Source organism: Phalangium opilio, unplaced genomic scaffold (assembly GCF_054372755.1).
Source record: "Phalangium opilio isolate 3A_F unplaced genomic scaffold, DU_Popi_V2 ptg000075l_1, whole genome shotgun sequence".
Classification (NCBI taxonomy): domain Eukaryota; kingdom Metazoa; phylum Arthropoda; class Arachnida; order Opiliones; family Phalangiidae; genus Phalangium; species Phalangium opilio.
Window position 1 is genome coordinate 320,285 of NW_028324184.1, and position 13,848 is coordinate 334,132.

General features: G+C 36.1%; 1 protein-coding gene and 2 long non-coding RNA genes across 4 annotated transcripts in view; 2 read left to right on the forward strand and 1 right to left on the reverse strand.

Annotated features, from left to right (window-relative positions):
* The window catches only part of LOC149658573 (G protein-coupled receptor dmsr-1-like), a 118,685-nt gene that overhangs the window by 70,404 nt on the left and 34,433 nt on the right, over nt 1-13,848 (forward strand). The window lies entirely within an intron of this gene.
* LOC149658575 (uncharacterized) lies at nt 6,391-7,240 on the forward strand. The gene is made up of 2 exons (XR_016369848.1): nt 6,391-6,526; nt 6,701-7,240. It is a non-coding gene; the product is annotated as an uncharacterized LOC149658575 (long non-coding RNA).
* Nucleotides 6,404-6,774, reverse strand: LOC149658576 (uncharacterized). Its single transcript, XR_016369847.1, has 2 exons — nt 6,636-6,774; nt 6,404-6,508 (listed from the first exon to the last, which is right to left on the reverse strand). It is a non-coding gene; the product is annotated as an uncharacterized LOC149658576 (long non-coding RNA).

Here is a 13,848-nt window from a genome sequence, read left to right on the forward strand (position 1 = left end):
CACATAGGTCTAGCTAGTTGCGAAAATAAACTCATACTAAATTTTGTAAATCAGAGTAAAAAAGATAATCAGGGTTCATACGAAATTTCCAAAGCCAATTTCCCTGATATTTCCAGGTTTTTCAGAGTACTTCTTATAAATTTCCAGGTGCATTTTTTACATTGGAGTAGTGTTATAATTTCAAATAGGGTAACCACACTATACCTACAACCATATGTTTACCATTCTTTGTTAGGTTATAATAGACAGGACCAAAATACAGAATTCCATACAACAGAAGAAATATATTTCTCTCCACTGAGACAACTAATATCTATTTTCTCGTGCACTGGGTCCCACTGAAGTGTATTTGTTTCACTTTAATTTCCCTGATTTTTTGAGAAAAAAAATTATTTTCCCTGATTTTTCGAAGAAATTTTCATTTTCCCTGATATTTCCCTGATTTTTTTCCTCTACACCAATTTCCCTGATATTTCCAGGTTTTCCCTGTTTTCCATGTTCGTATGAACCCTGATAATGCTTCACCAAACCCCTTTTTTCGTTGTAGTAGGCTAGCTTATTTCTTACAAATTCCACAAGCGGTCGGTATGCGGGATTTTAGTAAGTATTAGTAAGAGAAGTTGAAGGAAAGGTTCTTGGGGGTGAGTTTGGGGGGATGAATTTGGTTGCCGTCAAGTCGACGTCTTCTTGGGCCTTATTCCCGCTGAGAGGCGCTGGAATCTCATCAACGCCCGTTCCTCTAACAATTCATCACATCAGCTAGGACTGCGGGGGAAGATGTTTTATGGTAACTAGGCAACGGACGATTGTTCTTCCCCCTAAAGGTTACCATAGCTACCGCGTTTCCCTTTCCGGTGTGTACAAAAACGGTATATCTTTTAAAATATCTATTCCCTAAAATATCCTTTAGCTTAAAGTCGTGGAATATTTAAAATTTATAGAGCGTATAGTGTGGGTCTCAAAATATCCTTCATATTCTATAGTATAATTAAAATTTGTTAAAAATTCAGAATTGCATGCAAAAATTGATGCGAAATTGTCTAGCGCCCTAGTTTGGGAGCCCGTATTTATTTATATAACTAACTATTGTAGCCCCCATATTCTGGTGACAATTTCAACTCGGCTTGACCCTAAGAACACAACCTTTAATAATATGGAATACTAATCAAAACCACCCTGTAGACATCGTATAAATTATTAGAAAAAATACACACAATATTTATAATAAAGTGAAATTAAAATTCTCATAAATGAAATTCATTAATTGATCTCATATTATGTGACTTACATCTAATTGTCCTTTAGATACCCGTATTGTTTTCTCTCTTATTCTAGCAGACAGTACTTTTAGTATAAAAGCTAAAGGCAGGCGGTTATATATAAAACTATGGCGCAGTTTTATCATCCATCTATCAGGACGTAAATCAAGTGGTAACCCTTTTTTACCTCTCTCTCTCTTTTTCGCTTTATGGTTTTTCCTTCATTCCTAACCCTCTCCTCTCCTTGACTTTTTACCTCTCCGAGTGACGTATGTCACGGAGAGGTTCTAATTTCGACGTGTCTGTGTGTCTGTCTGTCTGTCTGTGTGTGTGTCTGTCTGTCCGTTGTTACACCCACGTGACCGCGTTCGCAGTTTGCAAATCGGAGCAAACGTGTATTCAATTTCCAGACTGCATTTACAGTCCCGGAAATTGTATTCCACTTACAGGCTATTACTCCATTGCCTGTCTAACAACTCTGTTCATTTGTCCACCCCACATGGACACCAATCTGAACTTACTAACTTCTAAACACCACCACCTTCTCGTCTTTGTCCATTCCACATGGACACCAGTCTGTACACCTGGCTTCTAACACCACCATCTTCTGGTCTTTGTTTTTGTCCATCCCACATGGACACCAGTCTGTACACCTAGCTTCTAACACCACCATCTTCTGGTCTTTGTTTTTGTCCATCCCACATGGACACCAGTCTGTACACCTGGCTTCCAACACCACTATCTTCTGGTCTTTGTTTTTGTCCACCCCACATGGACACCAGTCTGTACACCTGGCTTCTAACACCACCATCTTCTGGTCTTTGTTTTTGTCCATCCCACATGGACACCAGTCTGTACACCTGGCTTCTAACACCACCATCTTCTGGTCTTTGTTTTTGTCCATCCCACATGGACACCAGTCTGTACACCTGGCTTCTAACACCACCATCTTCTGGTCTTTGTTTTTGTCCATCCCACATGGACACCAGTCTGTACACCTGGCTTCTAACACCACCATCTTCTAGTCTTTGTTTTTGTCCATCCCACATGGACACCAGTCTGTACACCTGGCTTCTAACACCACCATCATCCTTAAGGTAAGGTTAAGACATACGCGGCGATCGGCTAGGGTTACGAGAAACGTCTAGCCTTCCAATGGAGGGGTCTTCCTCCAAGGTTCACGCAATTGCGATGTTCTTATCTACAGCTGCGATTCGAATCCTTTATATACTACCTATTTCAGTAAGTCGAAACAACAGTCATATCCTTCAATTCAAACGTCAATATTAGTCAAGTCTCTCAAGGTTGTTTAATTATTCTTTTTTAAAACGATGTAACGCTCAATAAGGCGAACAACTAACGAAGAAAATATTACATATTAATTATATTTATTTTAATATTTAAGATAATCTCTTTTCTCAATTCAAAATTAATACGGAAAGAGTTAAAAAGCAGTCTATTTTTTGTCTGTGTGTGTCCGTCCGTTATCACACTAGTATAGTGCGCCGAGTTAGCGGTTCGCTTTGTTTTGATGTGTTAAGAAATCCTACAGAACCTTAATACTCACTTTTTCCATAATATAAAGTGAATATGTGGAAATCTTTTTCGTAATTACGATGCATTTAGTACATTTGTAGCTTTAAAGCTCTGTTTCATTTTGATATTCCAAGGATGTTTTTTAATATTATTATTTGAAATGGCTGTTTATATATTACTTAAGCTATACTACATCTGTATATAGAATAATCCTTGGTTTAGGTATTTCAAGACGAAAGCTATGGCCTCGATTCTGTCGGGTAAATCAAGATTGATCCGCAATAGGCTTAGTGAACCAAAGAGTAAATAATTGAGACCTGAGGTGGAGTAAACTCTGGGTTTTGATTATCGTGTCTGTAATGAAGGGACATTAACGGTTCAGAGTGAACCGAAAGTTAAATACACGTTTAAATAATCAAATTTAGATTTTATAATAGAAGAAAGCATCATGGTAGCAATTAGATCAGTGAAAGGGCTAATCGTTATCGGATCATAGATTTGAAGTTTTCATTCTTGTTTCAAAGTTAATATAGAACGAGTATTGATACTGTTAGTTATTTAAAACAGAATTGTATATTTGATTTGCGATAAATGATAAAATGTGTGTGACTCTCTGAAATACGGTAGGGGGTAGAGACCATCTACTGGTCTTTGTTTTTGTCCATCCCACATGGACACCAGTCTGCACACCTGGCTTCTACTCCATCGTCATCGTTGGGTTTAAGACATTCGCGGCGATCAGCTAGGGTTACGAGAAACGTCTAGCCTCCCTAGGGTGGGTTGTCCACGATAGGTTTTCGCAATTGCGGTTGTTCTTGCTTTTAGCTGTAGTTCGACACCCTTATATACTACCTATTTGATTAAGACGAAGCAACCGGCGTATGCTTCATTTCAAACGCCAATATTAGTCAAGTCTCTCAAGAATGTTTAATTGTTCTTTTTTAAAACGATGTAACGTTTAATAAGGCGAATAACTAACGAAGAAAATGTTAAATATTAATTATATTTATTTTAATATTTAAGATAATCTTGTTTCTCAATTCAAAATTAATACTGAAAGAGTTAAAAAGCAGTCTATGTTTTTGTCTGTGTGTGTCCATCCGTTGTTACAGTAGTGCGCTGCGTTAGAAGTTCGTTTTGTTTTGATGTGTAAAGGAATCCTACAGAACCATAATATTCCCTTTATCCTTAATATAAAGTGAATATGTGGAAATATTTTTCGTAATTATGATGTATTTAGTACTTTTGTAGCTTTAAAGCTCTATTTCATTTTGATATTCCAAAGATTTTTTTTAATATTATTATTTAAAATGGATGTTTATATATTACTTAAGCTATACTACATCTGTTTATAGCATAATCCTTTCTAAAGTGAATACAAGCACAACGCTACTATGTTGGTCAAATGAACTTTTATTTGTCAATAGGCCTAGTGAACCAAAAAGTAAACGCTTGGGTGTGGTTTTCGTTTCTGTAATGCAGAGACATTAACGGTTCAGAGTGAGCCGAAAGTTAAATACACTTTTAAATAATTAGGCTTAGATTATATAATCATGGTGGAAATCTGGGCCGCGTTCAGCAGAGCCCAGCGCTGTGAGCAGTGTCCTACATAACGGGATTTGGTTTTTGAATTTTGACGTCACGGTGCTTAGCGCTTATGGAACGCCAATCGTGTCACATGCAACACAAATCAACGCGTTAAAATTTAAAATCAACGCGACAAAAATTTTTTGTCGCGTTAAAATTTTTAACCAACCAAATCCACGGATATTTTTGATAAAAATATTTTAACGAATCATATTACGGAAATCAGGAGGGAGTGGCAAAGGCGTGACTTTAAATTTTAACGCGACAAAATAATTTTAACGCGTTGAAAATATTTTAACGCGATGAAATCGTCTCGTCGCGTTGATTTTCATTTTAACGCGACAAAATCGTGTCGTTCATTTTCGATGGTTTTCTATTGGCTCAACCTTTGTCCAATAACCAGAAACATTTGCCCAAAGGGAGTTGTTTAATGATCTTCACTAACGTAATTGGTCCATTACCAGTTTCACGACATCAAATCTAGTATATCATTGGTCTAAATTATCGTCGCGTCAAAATATTTTCAACGCGTCAAAATCATCTTGCATGTGACACGATTGGCGAGTTTGTCGCGTTAAAAATGAAATTCAACGCGACAAAAATCCGAAATCATCGCGTCAAAATATTTTTAACGCGTCAAAATCATGTAGCATGTGACACGATTGGCGAGTTTGTCGCGTTAAAAATGAAATTCAACGCGACAAAAAACCCGAAATCAACGCGACAAAAATCCGAAATCATCGCGTCAAAATATTTTCAACGCGTCAAAATCATGTAGCATGTGACACGATTGGCGAGTTTGTCGCGTTAAAAATGAAATTCAACGCGACAAAAATCCGAAATCATCGCGTCAAAATATATTCAACGCGTCAAAATCATCTTGCATGTGACACGATTGGCGAGTTTGTCGCGTTAAAAATGAAATTCAACGCGACAAAAATCCGAAATCATCGCGTCAAAATATTTTCAACGCGTCAAAATCATCTTGCATGTGACACGATTGGCGAGTTTGTCGCGTTAAAAATGAAATTCAACGCGACAAAAAACCCGAAATCAACGCGACAAAAATCCGAAATCATCGCGTCAAAATATTTTCAACGCGTCAAAATCATCTTGCATGTGACACGATTGGCGAGTTTGTCGCGTTAAAAATGAAATTCAACGCGACAAAAATCCGAAATCATCGCGTCAAAATATTTTCAACGCGTCAAAATCATCTTGCATGTGACACGATTGGCGAGTTTGTCGCGTTAAAAATGAAAATCAACGCGACAAAATCATGTAGCATGTGAGACGATTGGCGAGTTAACGCGTTGAAATTCATGTCGTTCGGAGCTGAACACCGGTAATTCACCGATCCCTATTTTATAAGCAACCACGGGCTACGGTTCTTAATTCAGAGCGTTTCCGAACACACTTCTTTTTAAATCCAAGAAAAAAAAATCCCAGCAACCAACCGAAGATTGCACAGTGCATAATCATAGGTTCAGTTGTAACTTTATGGTTTTCTATTACTGAAGAAGAGCCCTTTAAAGTATGTAGGCATTGAAAACTACGCCTGGTGTTGCTTTTAGCCAACCAGGCATCGCAAATCGTTTGGAATAGCGATATTAACATGGCGGATTTCAGGAGGCGTATTGCCAAATAAATTCTATTATGAGACCTCAGAAAAGTTAATTACTTTATTTAATCACTGAAAATGAGGTAAATTTGGTTGTAAGAATCGCCGAATTAAAAATTATTATTTTAACAATTATAATTGAACGTTAACATTCGTGTGAGTTGAGCTCTATAATCTAAGCCTTGGCGTCAACTGCACTATAGAAGCCCGTTCAATCGGCCAATAAATGAGACCTTTGGATTATCGGCGGGAAGTTCGAATGATGGCAAAAGTAACATTTAAGTTCTATGGGAGGAGGTAGCTTTTTGGCCATATCCTCTGTCCTATTGATCCAATTGACCTGAAATTTTAATAAGACGTGTGGCTCGATGTGTTTTATTAATTTAAAAAGGATTCAAGATTTCAGATTAGTGGGCAGATTTTATTTTTTTTTTGATATAAAAACTATTTTCCAAAAGTCAAAATGATGACTGAATATTTCTTCGGATCTACTGGTCCAAATGTCCTGAAATTTGAATGAGAGGTGTGTTTCAATCTATTTTATTATAATGAAAAGGATCTAAGCTTATAGAGGGAATAGTTTTTAAATAAAAATTAATTTCCTATGTCAAAATCGTAAATTCAATACTTACAACCGGTTTCTAAGATAAAAAATACCCAATCTCATCCTACTTTTCCAAAACATTTCTACTTTTAGAGAATATTAGATTTAAGAAACCTAGACCTTTGGAACCAATTTTCTAAGATTTCAATCGAGACAAGGCCTTACATCTTGGCACCAATTAAGACATGGAGCCCATGAAATCCTGTTGCCCCAAAGAATGTGGCGCCATAGATTGAATCGGCAATGGCGAAAGGGACTTCAATGTATTTTCAAGCTTACAATAATGATTGTATAATAGTGACTAAAAGTGATTTTTAGCCTGGTTTGGGTTATTATTCAAGATGCTATGATGTGATGATGTAATTGAAATTCCTGATAAAAATTAATGCATTAAAATTTAAAATATAAAGTCTACCACACAAGAAGCTTTAGAATGTCAGAGGACAGCTGTGAGGGACCTTTTTTCTTCTTGGCCCTCCTTGACAACTGAGTATAATTTAAAACTATATATCCTTGTTTTTTACCAACATCAACAGGTATTATGAAATTTTCCCCAACGTTTTTCAGTTAGCTTCTAATCATGTTTATTCTAAAATATGTAATCTTTTCAATAAATACAATTTAGAACTAAAATTGATTTTTACTTGGTAGAAACACAAGGGCTCTTCTGAACCTTTCCAAAATAGGCGTGTTTTAGGCTTTAGGTACTATAATTTTGTTTAATTATAAGATTTTTAGTGTCATGCTTAAGCAATATGTTTAATAATTTATTAAAAAAATAAAATCTGCCCACTACTCTGAAATCTTGAATCCTTTTTAAATTAATAAAACACATCGAGCCACACGTCTTATTAAAATTTCAGGTCAATTGGATCAATAGGACAGAGGATATGGCCAAAAAGCTACCTCCTCCCATAGAACTTAAATGTTACTTTTGCCATCATTCGAACTTCCCGCCGATAATCCAAAGGTCTCATTTATTGGCCGATTGAACGGGCTTCTATAGTGCAGTTGACGCCAAGGCTTAGATTATAGAGCTCAACTCACACGAATGTTAACGTTCAATTATAATTGTTAAAATAATAATTTTTAATTCGGCGATTCTTACAACCAAATTTACCTCATTTTCAGTGATTAAATAAAGTAATTAACTTTTCTGAGGTCTCATAATAGAATTTATTTGGCAATACGCCTCCTGAAATCCGCCATGTTAATATCGCTATTCCAAACGATTTGCGATGCCTGGTTGGCTAAAAGCAACACCAGGCGTAGTTTTCAATGCCTACATACTTTAAAGGGCTCTTCTTCAGTAATAGAAAACCATAAAGTTACAACTGAACCTATGATTATGCACTGTGCAATCTTCGGTTGGTTGCTGGGATTTTTTTTTCTTGGATTTAAAAAGAAGTGTGTTCGGAAACGCTCTGAATTAAGAACCGTAGCCCGTGGTTGCTTATAAAATAGGGATCGGTGAATTACCGGTGTTCAGCTCCGAACGACATGAATTTCAACGCGTTAACTCGCCAATCGTCTCACATGCTACATGATTTTGTCGCGTTGATTTTCATTTTTAACGCGACAAACTCGCCAATCGTGTCACATGCAAGATGATTTTGACGCGTTGAAAATATTTTGACGCGATGATTTCGGATTTTTGTCGCGTTGATTTCGGGTTTTTTGTCGCGTTGAATTTCATTTTTAACGCGACAAACTCGCCAATCGTGTCACATGCTACATGATTTTGAAGCGTTGAAAATATTTTGACGCGATGATTTCGGATTTTTGTCGCGTTGAATTTCATTTTTAACGCGACAAACTCGCCAATCGTGTCACATGCAAGATGATTTTGACGCGTTGAAAATATTTTGACGCGATGATTTCGGATTTTTGTCGCGTTGAATTTCATTTTTAACGCGACAAACTCGCCAATCGTGTCACATGCTACATGATTTTGACGCGTTGAAAATATTTTGACGCGATGATTTCGGATTTTTGTCGCGTTGATTTCGGGTTTTTTGTCGCGTTGAATTTCATTTTTAACGCGACAAACTCGCCAATCGTGTCACATGCTACATGATTTTGACGCGTTAAAAATATTTTGACGCGATGATTTCGGATTTTTGTCGCGTTGAATTTCATTTTTAACGCGACAAACTCGCCAATCGTGTCACATGCAAGATGATTTTGACGCGTTGAAAATATTTTGACGCGACGATAATTTAGACCAATGATATACTAGATTTGATGTCGTGAAACTGGTAATGGACCAATTACGTTAGTGAAGATCATTAAACAACTCCCTTTGGGCAAATGTTTCTGGTTATTGGACAAAGGTTGAGCCAATAGAAAACCATCGAAAATGAACGACACGATTTTGTCGCGTTAAAATGAAAATCAACGCGACGAGACGATTTCATCGCGTTAAAATATTTTCAACGCGTTAAAATTATTTTGTCGCGTTAAAATTTAAAGTCACGCCTTTGCCACTCCCTCCTGATTTCCGTAATATGATTCGTTAAAATATTTTTATCAAAAATATCCGTGGATTTGGTTGGTTAAAAATTTTAACGCGACAAAAAATTTTTGTCGCGTTGATTTTAAATTTTAACGCGTTGATTTGTGTTGCATGTGACACGATTGGCGTTCCATAAGCGCTGAGCTAGCGCGGTCTTCAAAGGAAATAGTCGGCTCTTTGGATAACGTGACGTAAAACGCATAGTTCTCAGCTTGGCGAAAAAACCATGGAGGAATTAATACAAATAGCTCTATGGGACTGTAACAATTTAATTGGCGTGAAACCAGTTGATCACGCGAGAATTTTAAGAGATATGTTAGTTTCTAATTTTAATTATAAAAGTTGTTATCTATCTCTATAAATATGTTATGATACAATTTTTGTTAAGCCTTGGTACCTTGCACGCTTTAAATCGGATGATTTTAATGTGTACAAGTATATCATTATTGGATGTAAAATGTCGTCTGATTTACTGTATATTTGCTATGCTTTGTATACTGCTTTAATATTTCATAAACATTTCCATATCTGGGTAAATAAGTTTGTAAGTAGTCGTCTTGACTCGGAGAGGTAATATTTTGGTTTTCCCAACTTGTTATCTTTGAAAGCTGAACGATAAATGGAATCAGAAGTGAGATGAGACCAGAAGTACTGAGCTAACCAAATTCTTTACTCGGCGAAAGTGAATATTCTTGATAACACGCACCAACGGTTGGCCCTCTAGTGGCGGTTTCAGAATTTCCCCTCCAAAACGTGAGACGCTCGCATTGGTAGACGGCCGAACTAGATTCAAGCACCCGCGTCCGTGTTTCGCCGCTTTAGGTTGAGGGGAAGGGGGTAAGAAATTTTTTTGGAACTCGACCAATTTTTTTCTCTCTAGCGTAGGCGCGATTGAAGCGGCGTAAAATCCTCAAATTTGTTCACTAATGCCAGGATCTATTACCAATGCTAGAGCCCTTCACTTCTAGGCTCATCTCACTTCTGATGGAATGAAACTCGGGATGCTTCGGGCATCCTTGGCTCCGAGAAGAATACCAAGAGTATAAGAACTGAATGGCCGAATATTTATTTATTTATTTATTCGTCTTTAAACGCGTTGACCGGACGAAAATTTTGATATCACAATAGGATATTTCAACGCGTTTCTTTGCCATTTTTGTTAAATGTTTTTTGCACAGTAAATCCGTCTAGCCTTAAGTTACCGTATGGTAATTTTTGTATAGATGAAAGCATAGATAATTATATCAAGAGGAGTAATAGGGTGATGCTGTAGAGTCTAGAGTACTAAAGATAGTACATCGTGAAGTTGATGAAAAAATTAAGCTTAAATGAAGAAATACGAGTTAAGTTTGGGTACGGAGCTTCTACTCCTATTGTTATAATTCTCACTGAAAAGTATGGTCACGCGAAACGTGTGCTCGAATAGAAATAGATGGAATAATCTTTTTAGCGCTTTTTTACCGTACGTGCTTTTGGAAAAACATATATTGATATTTAAATTGACTGGCCCTATTCATTTTTGGGTGTTTTTTTATTATTTATATTGGATAAGACTTTATTCAGACGTCCGTCTGGAAGAACAAGACTTAAGTCTATACGACTAATGGTTTCCATTAAAATAGAGTTTTATTGATATGTCACGAACAAATATTTTCTTCAATACGTGATGAGATATTTAAATATTTAGTTTTCTCTTTTCAATTTGGAAAAGACCTTAGATATTTTTCGGTATTTTTAAAAGAATATTTAGGAATAAATATTCTTTAAATCGTCAGCAAAAATCTGAAGCTATAATATTTATAAAATAAATAATCAAATTAATTATTTTAAAGCAACTGATGATGGTGATGCGATACCTTTTACAAATTTTAATAGGAACTTCACTTCACTTCAATTCAATCAATTAGCCCCAATTTACCTTCTTTTTTATTGAATTAAATCCAATTAAAAATTTAGAACTCTGTTCCACTCGATTTCCTACTACATCAAATATTTAAAAAAAAAACAAAAAAAAACAGAAAACACCCTATAATTTGCATCGAAAATAACTCTTTAAAAATTCACCGCTCAAAAGGCATTTGTTTGACATTTAAATTAGTTTATCTCCAACTTTATTTGAAGTCAATATTAACTTTTCCATAATAAAAAAAAAATTCATTAATTTTTCTTTTCAAGGATCCGTGAATTATAAATATACTCCGTAATAAGATAACCATATGTGATATTATTAAAAATTGAAATAAATTTATACGCTATGGTTATTATTAAACTATTAATGAAGGGGAGAAAAACATCTTTTATATATTCACTCCCTCCCTCAACTCATTGTTAGCGTCTCTTGTTTTCAGGGCAAAATAATATACACTAAATCTTATTAATAAACAAGCTTAACAATAAAGCTGATACAGAAAATGAAAGAGTAGAGGCTTAACTACAATAGTACGCCTTGGAAGCTTTCTTTAAAATTCAATTATGACTATACAGGGTGATTCTGATAAGTGTGCCATATATTAAGGGGTATGTTCTTTGAGTCAAAATGTAATTACTGTGTTTTCGAAATATAATTTGAGTATTTATAAGAAACTGGATCGAGCAAAGAACATGTAACCGTCCACACTAAAAAACCCGCGTCGTCTGCTTTGCTCGTGTTACAAACATCCTCCTAAAATTATGGCAGAATTATACGAAACACCCTGTATATTCTAGAGAATAAATACCAAAAACAGGCAGGCGCCTGTAATTAAACCTGACACAGTTACAGTTTCTGTATTACTTATTCCCAAGCCTTTGTTATTATTTTTTCTCAAGGACGACCTAGCACTAGAACGAAATTTATATCGCTTATTAAATATTAACTTCGCCTAGTAAACAAAAAAGCCTTAGCTTCCGAGGAAGTCAAAATAAGAGAAGAGGGGGTGGACTGAGAGATATCCTTTATAAGTCAAGGACTATCGTAGTCATCAATCACTGTACCGCTGCTATCAACAGACAAGACAAGAAAAATGGACGCAATAAAAAAATGCGTCTAACAAAATCTAAAGGAGGTGGAAAAAAAATTTGAGAAGCAAAAACAATCCACGCAAAATATTCGGGAAAATTTTATATTTTGGAATATAGCCTAGGACCTCCTAGAAATTCCGGAAGGAGGAGGAAGTGATAAAAAATTTACGGGGAAATATATTCGTCTCTGTAATATAAGTTCAGAATATAAGTTCAGTTTACAGTATAGGTACGCTCCGGAAGTTGGTACTAACATCGCTGAACGTTCCATTTGGTATACATACACCTTCCCTTTTATCAACTCTTGATCAATTCAAATGGAAAATGGAAGAAAAAATGCGGGAATATATAATATAAAAAAAACCGCGCAGTTTTCCCCACGAGAGTACAAAAACAAGTCTAGGGTATTTTAGCATCGAGTCTCTACGAAGCTAGAAAAAAAAATTGTGTTTTTCTTTCTTTTTTATGTTGAATAGTTTGAAAAACACTGATTTCTTCCTCTCCTAAGCTCGAGGTGAAGGTACCCAAAATATATCAAGGTTTCTTTCTCTGAATCCATAGAAAAATCTTGCAATGAAAAATATATTCACTATTCAGTATATACGATATCAAAAAAGGACCCACATACCAACCCATGCAGTTGTTTCGAATGATTTTAGATAATTCAAGTTAAGGAAAGCCTATAAAATTATGAATGAAAATTACTCGTAATAATTTTAATATAGCATGCATTTCCGGGAAGTTAAAATGAAAATTAATTTAAAAATGGCCAGGAAAATTTCCTACCCTGATAAATTTTTCCCTAGGTCGCCCACACGTCCTTAGAATTTATGAGACCAGTTTATAAAAAAGTAGGCCATTTTTCTCGGGGCTTTTGGCGGCGTCTTTGCATGGATGGGGACTAACTCCCTAGACGAACTAATGGGGGGATCGTTAGGCCAGGGATAAAAATGATATCCAAGGGATTACACTCTGATGACCCGTATAACGGTAATTGGCAATTTTAAAGGGTAGAAATCACCGGAGAATTGAGAGAGAGGAGGGGGGTAGATGTACTGCATGGTGGCTAAAGCGTTATACGGAAAAAGATGAATGGGAGACGGATATGGGGTAGTTAGAAAGTTCCTAATTAAGGCCCCTTGCATGAAAGAAATGTGTTAGAAAGTTTCAACAAAGTTTCGTGGTTCTTGAGAGGAAATGGATTCAAATTTCATTACCAAATAAAGGGTGCCTTCCAAAAAGAGGGGGCCAAAGTGAAACGGGTTCAATGGAAAATCAGTTTTGAGTCGAAAATGTAACTTATGACCGATTTTGACCTAAGTTACGATTGGAATGTTGTTTTATGGCTGACCCCTTAAAGTTTAGTAAGGAACTAACATAGATATAGTAAAACTATAAAGGGTCTAGATCCACTTCGCTGGCTTAGGCTTAACGAAAAAACGCGGAAGGGGCAACGAGCAGACAGCCGCTATTTTCTGGGGGTAGCCGTATTAAACGCCATCTATCGGGGACAAATTAGCGGCCAAATTTGGAACTATCATAAGGATGAGTGGCACTTTATGTTAACTCCCTATAGGGCATAATAAGTCAAACCCTCGGAGATGCCATTACTCCTTTTATACGAGCTAAGAGCAGAAAAACGTATTTTATAAATTTTACACCTGTAAAATCTTTTAAAAAACACTTGGAACTTGTATTTCTACTTACTTTCGAGGAAATGCCACCG